The sequence below is a fragment of the Myxocyprinus asiaticus genome, chromosome 44 (assembly GCF_019703515.2).
Source record: "Myxocyprinus asiaticus isolate MX2 ecotype Aquarium Trade chromosome 44, UBuf_Myxa_2, whole genome shotgun sequence".
NCBI classification, from domain to species: domain Eukaryota; kingdom Metazoa; phylum Chordata; class Actinopteri; order Cypriniformes; family Catostomidae; genus Myxocyprinus; species Myxocyprinus asiaticus.
In genome coordinates this window covers 18278159-18292397 of record NC_059387.1, presented here as the reverse complement: position 1 = coordinate 18292397, position 14239 = coordinate 18278159, and the positions used below count along the sequence as shown (strand labels likewise).

At 38.2% G+C, this 14239-nt stretch overlaps 1 protein-coding gene across 2 annotated transcripts in view; it reads right to left on the bottom strand.

Moving 5' to 3' along the window:
- Window positions 1–13929, bottom strand: part of LOC127434297 (semaphorin-5A-like) — a 242787-nt gene extending 228858 nt beyond the window's left edge. For both annotated transcript variants that reach the window (XM_051686934.1, XM_051686935.1), the window contains exon 1: window positions 13575–13929. The gene's annotated coding sequence lies outside the window, so the exon portion shown is untranslated. The remainder of the gene's footprint in view (window positions 1–13574) is intronic.
- Window positions 13930–14239: the final 310 nt, after the last annotated feature.

The window sequence follows — 14239 nt, the reverse complement described above, 5'->3', positions numbered from 1 at the left end:
CTTCAACTGTTGCAGTCACCATAGAACAATTAGAGGTGAATTCACAGAACAGTTGGGCCACTTTTGTGGTAAGGGATAGGGTCAAGTTGTGGTTTCAGGGCATATGCTAAATGCCCTGAAATAGCGCTGCATCATGACTATTTAAATTAAGTTATTTTCAATCTTATTGCAAAAATGCTTTTTTTTTTAAATAGATTTTAGATTTATTCACAAAACTCAAAGCATTGTATTCCCAAAAGGGAATTCGGCATGCTGTTTCCAAAAGTTCCAGTACCCTAGGATCGGCAACAGTATGCTGACTCACTGACATGCCCTATCTCCCATCGGTAGTGTTGGGTTCGAGTCCACCTTAGTCGAGTCCAAGTCAAGTCCGAGTCTTTAAACAATCGAGTCCAAGTCCAAAAGGGGCCGAGTCGGACTCAAGACCGAGTCCATAACAGTCTGAGTCTAGTCAGATTCCGAATGAATATGTTCATTAATCTGAATTAAAATTGTAACGGTAAACTCAACATCAATATTTTAAGCTTATTTTTAACTTCACAACTAAAAACAAAAACAGTTTGTCAATATGAATGTAACAAAAACACCTCTGTTGCATTTCATATATACAGTACATTTTTAACAGATTAGTATTCTGCTGAACAGACTTCAAAGTGGTTTCAGAATGAAAGCATATGCTTTAGGTGTATGAAGACAAAACTGTCCTTTATTATTTACACAATTTTTATTGAGTTCTGTTGACATTTCAATTATTTGTTGCTTTTTCCGCTCCACTCAAACATACACCAAAGAAAGTGCATTAGTCATTACAACCACCTGCAAACGGACGGCTTGGTCAAATGGTTTAACAAAACCCTAAAAAACATGATTCGTAAGTTCATGCACGAAGATGCTCGGAACTGGGATAAGTGGTTTGAACCCCTGTTATTCGCAGTGCGAGAGGTCCCGAAAGCCTCCACGGGGTTCTCCCCATTTGAATTATTGTATGGGCGTAAGCCTCGCAGTATCTTAAATGTCATAAAGAAAATTGGGAGGAGGGACCTTCAAACAACAAAAACGAAATTCAATACGTTCTTGACCTGAGAGCAAAACTTCACACATTGGGGCAACTATCACAGGAGAATTTGATACAGGCATAAGAACATCAGACCCGGCTGTATAACAAGGGTGCTCGGCTATTGAAATTTACACAGGGAAATAAAGTCCTTGTATTACTACCCACATCAAGCTCTAAATTACTTGTAAAGTGGCAAGGGCCCTTTGAGGTCACACCGTGAGTCGATTATGAGGTTAAACGCACGGATAGGGGCGGAGCAAGTCAGATTTACCACCTCAACCTCTTAAAACCGTGGAGGGAGGTGGTCCCCATGGCTTTGGCGACAGTGGTACCTGAGAGGGAGGGAAAAAAAGTGGCTCGAGAAGAATTAGAGGCCATGCTAGATATGGGGGTAATAGAAGAATCCCACAGGATCATCACCTGGCAATGATTGTTTCTAACAGCTGTTTGTCATTGCAGTGAGAGTGGAGATGGGCTTTAAGAGCAAGCCAGACGGCAGTCCCGACAGAGAGTGATGAGACACAAGCTTTATTTATATTGTGCTATAAATGTTACTAATATTTTCAGTGGCGGATCTAAACCATTTTGGCTGTGGGGGGGTGGGGGTGCTTGTAGGGGGGCAACTGTATTATACCTTAAATATCCCATGTACACATATCAAACAACATCTGCTGTTTTAATATTTGTGGACATGCAATTTTTTAAACCAAAAGATTCACCAAATTTTAGTAAAAATGTGAAAATATATAAACAAACAGGCTCATGACAAATGTTTCAATAGGTCAATACACCCTAACATTCTGGTTTTACCCACAAACTTTAAGCCATGTTGCCATGCTGTTCTTTAGGGGCCGTTTACACGACAACGTTTTCAACTAAAAACGGAAAGCTTTTAATGCATTTTGGCTGTTCGTTTACACAACAATGGCGTTTTGGGGCCTGAAAACGCAAACTTTTGAAAACGGATTTCAAAGTGCAAGTTTTTGAAAATGATGCCGTTATCGTCTCCGTGTAAACATACAAAAATGCGAATTTGTGAAAACGATGACGTCATGTGCACGCATATTACATGTTATATAAAGAATGATGGATTGATAGGCATCAATTTGAGATGTATAATTATCAATATGAATACTGATGTCTGTGCAAATAACAATAATCAACAATTTATTAATTTGGACTGTTTTGTATGGAGTGTCAACATTGTACAGTAGGCAGAACCTGCAATTTGAAAATCTTGAAATTAATGTATGGATTCAGGTGGGAAAAATATATTTGTATTTTAAATGTTATTTATTTATTTACTTTTATTTGATGTACCTTTACCCTGCAATTCATTCACCCACAGCTTATGTATATAGCCTATAGACAGAGATGTGATGCCATGTACAATATTCAATGATATGCTTAGAATATGAAAACATGAGAGGCAGTGAAAATGCATGTTTGATCCAGTGTACACAAGACCTCTCTCTCTGTCAGAAGATATCCATATATCAGAGTTCTGTCTGATATCCAAAACCAGTGAACATCAACAGCTTGTTATGTTAACTTACTCTCCTACCAGCCCAAGAGTCAGCAGGGGAAATACAGAAAAAGGCAGGAGACGAAGTGATGGTAAAAATACTTCAAAACAATGCACGAGACATTCAAAACTACAGTGGCAGGCTACAGGACTGTGTTTGTGCTGCTCAAGATTTTGAGTTTGACGCTTCTCCAGCAAAGTGTAGATTTACTGCATCACTACTACGACCAGCGATCGCCATCTTCATTGTTTGTATTCACCGCTCTGTGTTAGAATGCTTATGTGCGCAGGCGCGTAGTGTTTCTTTACAAAGTGACATCGCCAACTACTGGCCTGGCATGCATAAAACAGCATTTTTTGTCGTTTTCGCGGATCCGTGTGAACAGGGATCGTTTTGACAACGTTGTCATCTGTACCTGAAACTTTTCAAAAACACAAAGGAAAAACTTTTCAGTTTTTAGTACATCGTTGTCATGTAAACGTACCCTTAGAATGACTAATGCAGTGAAATTCTTGGGTAAAATAGGCTACATCAAGATTTTAGATTAGAATTTAAATGGTAGGCTATAATCAGCATGTACGGGTCTTGTAAATGGTCAAAATATCCTTAGAGATTCTTTTAAGACTTTTTAAGCATATTTCTAAATTCACTAGTTCATTTTAAATGGTTCAGTGTAACAAGTTAATTTTTAAATGTATGTATCTATTACTATGAGTTTAAAAAAAGTTGCATGCATCGTAATTATTTGTGACCAATATGATGGCTTTAATGTGTTTTTTAATCATTATTATGTTATGTCAGTAGGTGTGTTCGACTTGAACTGCATCTCGATTTGCCAATCGGCGAGATTTGCCGGTTGCAGTTGGGGGAGGAGTTGAAAATAGAGCAGTCAAGCTGGACACTTTGCACTTCCTGTCGTTTGCTGAACCTACACCAGTCACGGAAGATCACGCAATGTTTGCAGATGAAGTGGAATACAGATAGACAGATGTTTGACTTTACACAAAATAATCAGAAACATTGTTCATTTGAAAAGGTTTATGTGGTGCTTAATACAGTGCCTGTTTGTACAAAAAGAAAGTCCAATAAAAGCCTGTATTATTTTAATACCAATAAAGGAGTCAATATTTTAATCACTTTGAATTTTCTTATGAATAAACAAAAAAGATGCAGAGGTAGCTGTAATAACCTGCTGGGCATTATTGCCTGCCGCACCTCCACCAGTGCCTTCAGCCCAGCTGCAGGGTCATCAGCCGGGAGCCACCTATCTTCAATCTTTCACCCTATTAATCCCGGAACATCTCCTGGTGGTGGGACAGTGATCAGCGATGTCTTCCTGCCACCCCCTGCAGCTGGATACCAGATCCCCTCCAACGCCTCTCATCCTTACCTTCCCATCTAGACATCCTTCCTTCACAAAATACTTGTAACCAGGGTTCTATATGTCATAATACCTTGACACGACCATACGTGCCATCCCGTTGGCCAACTTGCACTAAGATGGCACTACAGGCACTGGAACCGTATCTCTCGGTAACTCAACCGTATCTCTCTGCATACTACCTCAGCACAAGCCCTCACCACATATCACCCAGGTTCCCTATTCCTCAGTTTCCTACTTCTGAACCCCCCACTTTTGTCCTTCATTCTTAACCATAACCAGAAACTCCCTTTCTCAGCTTCCTCTGCCAATTCCTTCAAATACTTTTTTGAAGCTGCTTTTACGATGCCAATGTCTCTAAAAAGGTGCTGCATTGATGTTCCCATAAATCCTCAGCACCCAAACTCCACAGGGCAAGTGGCAGTCCTCCATCTATTTTCCCTGCACTCTGCAGCCAGATCAGCATATTTTAGTTTCTTCCTCTCATAGGCTGTCTCCAGACAGCCTCCTCTTCCCGTGGAGCAGTAAGCTCAATCATTGCTATTTTCCTAACTGAAGTCGACCACAACACTACATCTGGCCTCAAGGAGGTAATGGCAACCTCAGTAGGAAATTTTAGCTGCTGGCCATAGTCGACCATCATTGACCAATCACTTCCAGGTGCCAAGATTGATCTGGCTTCCCTTCGTGCTGTGCCTTGTGCGGCACCTCCATTTTTAACAAAATCAACACCCTGCCTCTGGGGAGCATGGTTGCCTTTGTTTACCTTCACTCTATGCACCTCTAGGATCTCTGCCAGCTTCCGCAGGACCTGATCATGCCGCCACTTGTACCGTCCTTGTGTCAGGGCTGTCTTGCACCTAACCAATATGTGCTGCAAGTTTGTTCTTGGGGCCTCACAGAGGGGGCAACTCTCCTCTTTGCCATACCACATAGACAAATTCCCAGGACATGGTATGGTATCGCAGGTGGATCTTATTAGAAAACTTAGCCTGGCCTGGGGCACTTTCCACAGGTCAGCCCATCCTAAAACTCTATCAGATGTCCCCTCCCATATGGTCCAGCACCCTTGCTGCTGCTGGCTGACTGCCCTAACCTTATACCCTTCCTCTTCCATCCTAGTTACTTCCATAATTACCATTGCTTTCCACTGTTTTCGGGAGGCTGACCACAGCCCACCCCCCATCCAAGGCCTGTTCTTCCTGACTGTGTTCTTCCAACAATCTCTTGATGTTTCAGTCTTAAAACAGCCTGGTTTGTGACCTCCTCTGTCTTCCAAGTTTTGCCTGTTCTGACTTGGACTTGACCTGCTTTCACTGCCTGGTCTGTTGATTTCCGTAGCTCCAAAACAAGCCTGGTATTTTCCTGCTTGTAGCCCAGAGTGAGTGATTTTAGAGGCAATTGTAAAGCATTTCTTCCAAACAATGCTACATCTGAGAGACAACATGGCAGGCCTAGCCACTTCCTGATATAACTGTTGGCCTTGGCATCTGTCCTTGCCACTGCCACTGCAGAAATCTCACACATTTTTAGCTGCCACATCAGGTGATGGTAGATTGTAAATTGGTAACACCAAACCTTGAATTTGCCTGGGAGATGACAATTGTCTGTCTTATCCAGGCCCTCTTTCAGTTGCTTCAGGACCAACTCTGCCATGTCTGTAGAAAGATCTGCTGCGTATTCTCTCCCCTGCTCGTGAAACACATAAAACATTAGCTAACTATCTTTTGGAAGCTGTGGCAAACATTGATCTGACAAACATTTATTTAATGCATCTAACAGCCTGTTTACCAATCACACTAATTACGTCTGGAGTTTGCATTAGGGCAGAACAAGTAACTTGCGCTAGAGAAAGGAGGTGGCTCTCATTCAGCCATGATCCCACGTTGGCACTATTTCACAGTGGACCCTTCCTCTTCCAAATGTGAACTGTGAGCTACGTTGAGATTGGTCAAGGAGTTCGATTACATACAGGCTCGACTGCTCTTTCTGAGAGCCCCGGATGCCTTCGTCAGATTTACTCGAATCTGTATCTAAAACCTGAATCAGTGTATTAAAAAATGTAATCTGAATTTAACAATCTGAATTTGTGCCATGTACAGTACATTTACATTTTAAGTTTTATGTAATTCAAGTTCAAAACTGTTAATTAAATTTCAAGTAAACATGTTCAAATTCAAGTCCTCAAATTGAAGTTAAAGTCCCAATGGCACATATTTCAATCCATACAATGCTAGCTGCTTTTTCTTCATACCTGTTTTTTCACATCTGTTCCAGTGTGCTGTTTCATCATAGTTGCTTCATCATTTGTTTTGCCAAACCTATTGCACCACATTTGTCTTTTCTGCATTATACAGTGCAAAACATTAAATAAAGATGGTGAACAAAATACCTCATTATAAATAACATAAGTGTACTGTATGTTGTTTCAGAAATGAAAACCTGACAGATGTATACATACAAAAAATATTTTACAATGAATGCTTGCCAAATCAGAGCTATCTCTAACAAGTTGTGCTCAGGTGTATTCAATATGAAAATCAGATAGAGATTGCGTTTCATGATAATAACGTGGGAAATTGTGCTATTAAAGTAACTTAACTTGCACTTAAATTTATACCAGCATGTATACTCCACATTAAGTAGAACTGAAACCGGAGCTGGCCAGTCTAAAGATGCAAAACTAATGCTGAAACTTCTACCTTATCTCCAGAAGTTAGTTGTTGGCTCGTTATTCGTTTGCCATTCATTTTCTCCTACCCCAAAAATTTTACAATGATATCATTAGCACAATTAGGTTAAAGAATATATGACTATATCATACAGGCATAAAACACTGAACTCAAACGGTCAAGCTACTTTTAGCTGGAGAATTATGCCTAAAAATGCTTCTATGGGCTTACATAGGCAAGGTTGTAAGGGACAGTCTGAAAATTCCACCCACAGCACTAAAACGTCAGAGGTGTCCAAGTATTCACTCATTAATTCACTCAATTAAAAAAAAAAAACACCCCTGAATATTATAGGTAAACCTCAAGGAACATATTAAAATAATATTAAAGGCATGCCATGACCCCTTTAAGATAGAAACCGCACATATCCACTTTTAATAGTGTATAATACATATGATGCCGTACTGTTTTATTAGAGAAAGTTAAAATAACTATGGTAATATTTCAGGGTAATTGAGCATAAATACTGTAATTAAGAAACTGCTTATCATGAAACCAAGTAACACACTTGATTTTGTACATGTAAGTCTGAGCTTGTATGTTAAAGCTTCATCTGCAGTTTAAATCTTAGAATTACCAGAATTCATAAAATTTCTGTGCAAAAAGTAGAAGGCTGTAAAGTAGAACTGACACAAAACCTCACTCTGCAGCCAACGGGAAGAACAGGCGAGAAAACCTGAAAATCTCATAGTGTTAAAACAAAAGTTTTGGAGCGCAGCCATGCAGACCACCTTCCAAAGCAGCTCATTAAAGCTTCTTTTTAGACACAGACCCTCTTCACCCTGAAGCAAACTCCCAGCTTCAGGAATCAATCTACACTCCCCCTATCTGCTATGCCACATTTTCACAAGCAAGACCTCAGACAGAGATCGATGCTGTTCGCAGCCTGACACAAGCTTTCAGAACAGCAGGGGAGGAGGCAGACTACAGCTCTATCTGAAAAAGCCCTAAATACATATTAAGTGCTTTCTCGCTATCCGCATCAGTCTCTCCACACAGTCCAAGTTCACAATGCTGTTAGAATCTATCAGGCCCACAAACATGCATTGCATTTGAACCATATCTACAGCTTCTCCATAGAATCAGACCAGACATAAAGAATTTGGCTTAGTTAAACGTTTACTTTTAAGTGATTTTTGGTAGTGGTCTACTGATATGGATTTTTCAATAGCCAATGCCATTAAACGATTGGTGGCCAATAGCCAATACATCAGTATATTTATGTTATATACAAATTAGTCTTTTGACTGAACATGACTGAAATGGCAAGCGATAATATGGTAGCTCCATTATGGAAAAAATAATAATACCATGATTCACAATTGAAACTGTACTCTAATCCGCCATGTTGCATATTTACATCTTCTCCCAACTCGGAAACTCGAGTATCATCATTATCTCAGACTTTCCCAGTTGTAATTATGACTTGAGGGGGCATTCATGTCCAACTTCCCAGTAGGAAACTCGTATTTATGATAATTCCAATAGTACGTGAAGGCAGCAGAAGACTGCTGTTTAGAGGCCAAGCTAGCAAATGCAGACAATCTCAAAATAGGCAAATATTGGCCAGTTTATCAACATGGACAATATATCCGTTGATCACTAATTTTAAAAGTACCACTTAATGTTTATATTAGAAAAAAAATGAACTATCCTCATGATAATACCATCTGGCTATTCATTTATGTCGTATTATATTTATTATGCCATACAGTTCAACAGACCACATAAATAAAATTCAAACATCAAGCACAAGGTCCTAATAGTGAGGTTACAATCATTGCTCAATAGCTTCACATAAATGGACCACTAAAATAAATCTGTCAGTACATTTTTTTAAATAAATGTCAACCACAGCCATCCTCTTTTACAAGTCAGTGATTTGATTAAAGGTCTTCAAGAATATTCAGAGCAGTTTGGTGTCCTATAATCCATCACGACTGGAAAATTCTGAAACCTATGCAGAAATCCAGCAGACGACTTGCTCAGTCATCAAATGACCCTTTCACTGATGTAATGGCATTCACCCACATAAGAATTATGAGCCAGTTACACTAAGCCTAGAAACTATAGAAAAGTATTTTCAGGAACACTGACAGCCCATGATTCAGACCAAGGATCACTAGTAAACTAGATAAGAAAAATATCTCCGAAAGTTGCTTTCCATGGTTCATAAGAACATAAGGTCCAGTGTTTTCAAATATAAACAGGACGCTTTACAAGTCTTGCCTAAATAACACAACTGAAGATCTGACAGGCTTATAAGCTTTAAAAGGAGAGAAACAAGGCTTTTGTACAAGAACAGAGGATACACAGAGACCAAGGGGATTTGTTAGTGAACATTTGTTATATTCAGTGAGTCAGGAGTCAATATCAGGATTGTGGTTTAAATGTCTGTGAAAGATGGCTAATGAGGTTTTGCGGTTTTAGGACTAAGTAAACATATCAGTCAGAGTGGAGAGATGGTGCTAATCCATATGGATGGATATATCTTTGTTTCTGCTTTGCCCCCCCACCCCCACACACTCTGTCCTTCTTGCTCTCGTTTGCTGATAGACTCACACAGACACATGCCTTATTTCTTTGTTACAGATATTTCAAAAATTAATTTTGAAAGCATTGACCCTCCACCTGCAGAATAGAGGCAGTTCAAAGCACAGTCTCTATTACTTTAGTCCTGCTCCAATCTAGCAACACTGAGGATAAAATGAACTGTTCTATCATGAATATAATGTATTGTCTTGGACTGTACATTCACACTGGTGTGATGGCCAAGACAATACAGTAGAAAGCATTTAAACGAATAATATATTTTTATATATTATTATAATTTTTTTAATTATTTGCTAATGATGTCCATTTTTAAACCCCACTTGCTGGTTTGCTCTCGTGTCCAATTTCATTTTAACTGCTCCATCAAACAGTGTCTTAGCAAAGCCTGCATTACATTGTGACAGGTGTACAATATAATCAATGCTGAAATGTGCCAGAAAACTGTTCAAAGATCGGACTGAAATAATTAGCAGGATATTATTAAAATTCTTGACTGTGGCAACAGTTTTGCTAAATTAAATTACGTGGTTCATTACATGTATTGTGGCAGTTCAGAGGTGAAATGTTCACAGTGTGGCACTAAAAGCTTGTTAAATTTTCTCCCAAACAGATGTTTTTAGGGTTAATGCTCTATTGAAATTAAAAAAAAAACTACATACCTACCCAAAACCTTAAACCTAACCAAAAGTGTCATGTTTAGGTGTCTTAAGATAGCAATGTGTGGAGAACAGGGTGAAAAGTAAGTGTTTATTAACATATAATCTGCCATTTTACTGGTGATTTGTATTAAAAGTGAGTAAAAGTCATTGTTATTGTAGCACTTTTAAAGTTCATTTCAAAAGGAAAGTGGTGCAATACATACAACAAGCCAAGTTAAAATCTTTTTGCAAAATGTAGATATAGTAACGTTATTCTGTAAGATCAGGTTAGAAGGGATCTTGTTAAAAATAAACTTCAGCCAATTGTTTGTAACATTGCGATCCTTCAGAAGAATATGTATATTTGCAGGTGCTTCACACAGGTGAGAACAGCAAAAAGTTGCATTAATTTTCCATTTCAATTTTATAGAGTTAGATCTATTGTCGACTGGACTGAGGAGGCTGTTATGAGCTCTGAAAGTTACAGTATGTTTCATGGTATATCAAGCTCTTTTAACTCAAAAGATCAAGGAAAATTTGATTCCTCATGATATGACCCTTTAATCATGAATTGATTATGAATGAATAAAGTTCAAATTTCTGCTTTGTTAAGACCTTTAGGCCTATCAGTTTGTTTAAACTTCCAAGTTCTTATAAACAACGATAAATCAAACATTGACTCACACCGGTTTTATTCTGTTAATTCAAAATATGGCACAGATGAAAGAAATAAGAATAATGAATTCTCTATACAGCCTGGAGGAGACAACAAATAATGTTTACAAACGCGGACTAACAGAAATTAGAATAATAATCAACATTCAAGAGCAAGAATATTAATTATAGTCAAAACACAATCAGTGATAATTACAAAGAATTGCTACTTTATCAAACCAACCTCAAATTACCTTGTCCTGACGCAATAGCTAATGTTTTCCCACAGCATAGTTATCGTATCCTCTTCAGTACCTATGGCAATGTCAATACCCCTTTATGGGTGACAATTATGCCTCATGTTACACTCATTCCTCAGTGATTTCTATTGTTGTCTGATAGACAACTCTAATCTGCCATCAAGGTTGTCTGTTATGTAGCCACGGAAACCCTCTTTTGCCAAACTGATGTGGTAGATAGGACCTCGCACACTTGAATAAGTTTGCGCATCATTAGCCACGACCTATACACTCTTAAACCAGCTGTTCCTCAAGCCTGACTTACTCTACAAGGGTAATAAAGTGACAGCCAGTGTCCCATTCTCCTCTCTAGACTGCCATTACTGTATTCAGTCATCAGACTGTGATCAGTACTGTAGCACTACCCCCAAAAGGAGGTGTAACAAGCTGAGTCTATATTTAGACAAGAGGGACATGAATGCCAAAGTACAAAAAACACTCATAAACAATGGAAGGTCACACTTTAAAATAAGGCAGCGTATGTTAACATTATTTAACACAGAAGTTAACATTAACTAACAATGTGTGATACTTTTACAGATTGGATAATGTTAATTTATAATAAATATACTAGTGTACTGTTTTTTAACATTAAATCTTGTATAAGTTATTATATGAGAATATAAATTTACACACTAACATTAAAAATATATGCAAAAAAAAAAAAAAAACATTTTTGTTAGTTAATGATCCCTAATGCTTTAACCAGTGTTAATGTATTGAACATTATTGCTAAGTGTTACAAATAGCAAAACACTATTGACTATGGCAGTGAAATAACAAGTGTGTTGTCTTTTAGTCTTTTGGGTAAAATAAAGTCTGTATTCGCTTAGGACTGTTGAGGTCAGTGGAACAGCAGGCTCCCAGGGTTGTCACTTTTGCAAGTGCTAGTGACAGCTTTGCAATGACTGGTGATGCATTGGTAACACATGTAGGCCAGTGACTGCTTAAAACTGAAGCATACCAAACTGAACTTTGGTTACAAATTAAGATACAAGGGTATTCCCATTTCTGTCTTCATGTTACTCAAGCGACCACATGGGCATTTGAAAATGAATGTTGTTTTCAGTGCATTGAGCAATGGTTGCTTATTATTTCATGGAACAGTGTAGGTATAAATCTGTGTATACATGTTAACAATAAACTAAATTATCTGCCACTCTCGTGTCGACAAAATTAATGCTTTAGGATAGAAACAGTGTTAAATTAAAGATGGAGGTTATAGGTAAAATCAATGACCCAGAGGCTTGTTTTTTGCCTGGGATTGTTTTTACATGTCCATTGTGACTCAGTGTTGAATCTACACTGTAATTTGAACCAATCTCATCATACTCTTTCAGAATTCAGCACTTTTTTTCCATACCCGAGTTGCTTTGTCCTTAGTCCTTCCCCACGTTGCAGGGGAATGAACTCGAAGGACTCGCATTGCTATGATCTAAATGTCACGTTTTTCCAGAAGCCTGCTAGTGATATGCTATGCACACGCACTAAACACATCTTAGTCTTAAAAAAAGTATTCTGTGCTAGATGTGCAAATACCTTTAAGCAACTAACGAAAGAAAATCTATGATTACCTCTGACTGAAAGGAACTTGGGTGTCTTCTAGTACCTGAATATCATCATATATTCAGTTGAACATTGTGTTTTTTATGCATGGATAAAATGCCTAATGTTACAGTCTGGAGAGATCTGTAAATGCACAGCACTACAGGTGAGCTATTGTTTTCAGGAATGCCAAAAGTGTTCAGATTCATTAAGAAAACACATCATTTCCTTTTTCAGATAAATTTCCACCAAATGACTAAAAAATATCGCATTTTACAATTGCTGCGTGTGTTTGAGAGAACATCTGAATTAATGCCCAAGGGTTGATGCTATTATGCCTAATGATCTGACACATTCTTTTGCATTAAATGAGACATTGGATATGTTAGATGATAACAGCAGTGTGGTGACACAAAGTGTAGACAAACTGCAAAGGTCACGATTCTGGAAAATAAAATATTTCTTTGGGGCAGACAGAAAATGTTATATAGCACAAGGCCATTGGTAATATTAATCAACTTGATCTGTGGTCTATGGTTCATGGTTGCTATTTAAATAATAATAATAATAATAATAATAATTGTATATACAGTATATATATCAATGTACCGTGTCAACAATGGAATACATTTAAACTATGTTCAACATTTCAATGAAAGAAAGAAAGAAAGCCCTAGTCTTTCTTTATGAGTCTAGTTTATAAACCACCTAAGAACAAAATATATACTAGTTTGCATATAAAAAGAAAGTATATACTGAAATAAGACATAAAACCGTTTTATTGCGCTGTCAAATGTCAGTGACAGACTGTAAATGCACTCTGAGGCAGCACCACCATGCGGTAAATAGGCTTTCATCTTTAAAAGTTCAACAAAACAGAAGTAAAATCAAATGCAAAAAAATAAATAAAAATTTTTTTTTAGGAATTGTCAATGCGGAACAGCATTTGTTGAGCAGAAATACTGTTTGAAAATTCAGCTAAATAGGCTACTTGTTCTTGCAAATTAATACACTGAAAAAAAGAACATAAAAATACATATTGCAAATAAAATGCAATATTATTAAGTGTGGGTTATTGCTACACCACGTAACATGCAATTATTTTTCTTCCTGGCTTATTTGAACATTTCCCGTGTTGACATTGCCAGGAGTCGCGTTAAGGAGAAAAGCATAAAAACGGATCACTTACCAAAAGAAGTCCCACAGTATTTCTGTTCATCTAGATGAGAAGGTCCGAAGAGTCATTAAATGAGTGGAATGAAACAGGTAACAGGAATAGTACGCGTGTAGTAATCCAAATATCTCTACAGTCCGCAACGGCAGTGTAATTATTCCGCGTGACAGCAGTTTTCTGTATGAACTCAACCTCCCTCTGGAGTCTGCTGGACCCGCACTGAAAGTGACTATTGAAACAAAACACAAATAAGACGACCACTCTTAACAATGACTTCCACTACTTTCTTAAAAGACAGTGCGAGAGGAGCGGTTGAAGACCCGCGGAGTCCACCTCACTGTACAGGGAAAGACATGGGCAGACAGTTTGTGTGAAGCGCTCCGCTCAGACAGTGACAGAATGTTAAAGGCGCTGGCAGCGAGCGCCCCCCGTCTACGCAGGCGACGCAACACAAGACTGGAGCGCTCCCATTATAATCAATGAAGCTGTCTACAACACAAGCGAGCGTGCACACTGCTTATTTGATTAGAATGTAGGTATTGAAGTTTGTCGTCGTGTCTCTCGCTTAAACTAACATAGTTTTACTGGGTATGAGTGAAAAGGATGCGTTAAATATTTAGTTTTTAGGATTACCCGGAAAGTTTACCACACATGTTCACACCGAACTCATTTAACTCTGC